This window comes from Macrobrachium nipponense, chromosome 8, assembly GCF_015104395.2.
Source record: "Macrobrachium nipponense isolate FS-2020 chromosome 8, ASM1510439v2, whole genome shotgun sequence".
Classification (NCBI taxonomy): Eukaryota; Metazoa; Arthropoda; class Malacostraca; order Decapoda; family Palaemonidae; genus Macrobrachium; species Macrobrachium nipponense.
Window position 1 is genome coordinate 108,758,062 of NC_087203.1, and position 2,500 is coordinate 108,760,561.

Here is a 2,500-nt window from a genome sequence, read left to right on the forward strand (position 1 = left end):
ACCCTACATACATACATACATATATATATATATATAAATAATTTATATATATATAATATATATATCATATATATTAAAATACATCACTCAAACCAACGCCTTCATAACCCGAAGACGTCCTCTCCAAAGCATCACAAGTTTACATCCTTCGCCAGATATAGCAAACCAGCGAGAGAGAGAGAGAGAGAGAGAGAGAGAGAGAGAGAGAGAGAGAAAAGAACTCGGAATTCGACAGTCTGAGAGGCTGGATATACCTACCACCGCATCCACGGCGCAATCTAAATGAGGGCCGAGATATGCTTATCGCGATGTCACGCCACCGAAAATCAGTGTTCCAGTACCTCTCGAGCCGTGTTCGCCCTCCACCGGGCTATCGTGTTTATCGCTGCTCCTTATCAGCATGAGCCTGTTGGGGGGCATGAGATCGATACGGCCGCCGTGTTAACATTTCCGTTATGTCCCCGCGTGCGTGTGTGTGTTCGTGTTTCGTGTGTATGTACGTTATGTTCGTCCTGACCGCTTCTTCGCCTAACTGATAAATAACGATCCCTATCACCGCCGCACAGGACGCTGCTTACTCAATGAACGTGTATACACACACACACGTGGAGGAGCGGAACTTATATACAGCCGCCACTCTAGTTGAATGGAACGAGCAGAGTCTTCTTAGTTGTTATCGCCATATCTGCTAGAGAGCGCGACGAGGTGGGTTTGTGGATCGCTTCAGATAAAAGCGAGGCTTTACGAAGTCCACGGTTCAGGACTGTGGTTGAACGGAGAGAATCCTAATTTATTTTGCGTTTGTTAAGGTCCTAACGGAAACCACACAAAACAAATACCACATCATCATATTATGTATATTATGTATGTATGTGTGTGTGTTTATATATAAAATATATATATATATATATATATATATATATATATATATATATATATATATATATATATATACATATATATATATGAAATGTCTGATACTTTAATTAAAACTGTCAATACAGCTGCTACTAAAATTGTCAGCTGTGGCTATGAAAAAAATTACCTGCTCAACCATAATTGAAACTGTGAACACATTTAAACTGTCAAAAACTATCAAACCTCAGATTTTATTTAAACTGGCAAGTTTATTAAAAATCAAAATGTATTTACTGTCAAAATTTATAGAATTTAAAATTTATTAGAACTGTCAAAATTTATTAAACTCAAAATTTATTTAAACTGTCCCAATTTATTGAAACTGTCAAAATTTGTTTAAACTGTCAAAATTTATTTTAACTGTTAATTTGTATTAAATTAAAACTTAATTGCAACTGTCAAAATCTTTTAAAACTCCAAATTTATTAAAAGTGTCAAAATTTATTTCAACTGCCAAAAATTATTAAAACTGTCAACATTTATTTCATCTGTCAAAATTTAATAACACTCAAAATTTATTTCAACCGTCAAAATTTATTTAAACTCCAAATTCATCAAAACTGTCAAAAACTATTCCAACTGCCTACTCTAATCATAACTAAAAACGACCACCACTTATAATCGTCATTAATATTGCCTGATGTGACCGTCATTGAAAGCTCCCGGCAGTTTCAATGTAAATTTGCAAAGCTGCCTCCTCTACACATAATTAAAAATGGCTGACTAAATAATCACTCAGATTCTCTGCAGTAACTATATTTAAACGTCATTAAACTACATATAGTTATCATCACTGTAATAGTTTTTTTTAGACAATTATTAAAACTGCCAGCTATACACTTTTTCCCATCAAAAAATTAATGTTACTCATACTTATCGTTGAGTACTTTGTTTCCTTTTTTTTTTTTTTTGCAATGGGGTCAGTTATGCTCAGTTTCTGTAAGTGTGTACTATGGACTACGTCTTCTTCAGCCCTGTTATAACCTATTGCAAACCACAACAGAGTGTTACAGATGTATGTCTCAGCAATTCTCTTCAATACGGACAAAGAGGCACCTGGCCAGACCTTCTTCGGTGTCAGATAAAAACTTTGATATGAGTTCAAACCAGCGTAGATCTGCCTAGAACAAACAAACTGCACTGAACATACTTGCCAAAATCTGCATAGAACTTTAAGTCGTAAACCACAAATTGAAAAAGTTACACTATCCGTACTTGCCATAATTCTCAAGGAAGCAACTTGTATTGAAGTTACCTGTTATAAATAACTGCGAAATAATCTGTATCGAATTTACTTGTTATGATGAACTAACGAAACTGACTGAACCAAGCATTCGTGTTATAAATCAATATCGAAATAACCTACACCGTAAGTGAGAGCTGTAACACGCCCACAGGAAATCCTACACCGAAAATGAGTTACAATGACCTCAAGAAAAACCATCATGCACCGATTCTACCAGCGATGATCAGGGGCAAAACAAATTAACTGAAGAATCTCCCTGCGCCAAGCCAACGCAACGTCCGCATTGATTCTACCTGCGATAATTACCGGGCAGAGCAACCATCACTAGACCTATGT

General features: G+C 35.9%; 1 protein-coding gene across 2 annotated transcripts in view; it reads right to left on the reverse strand.

The window, feature by feature from the left end:
* LOC135223321 (LIM homeobox transcription factor 1-beta-like) overlaps positions 1-2,500 on the reverse strand; it is a 96,540-nt gene that overhangs the window by 58,696 nt on the left and 35,344 nt on the right. The gene's annotated exons all lie outside the window — the stretch shown is intronic.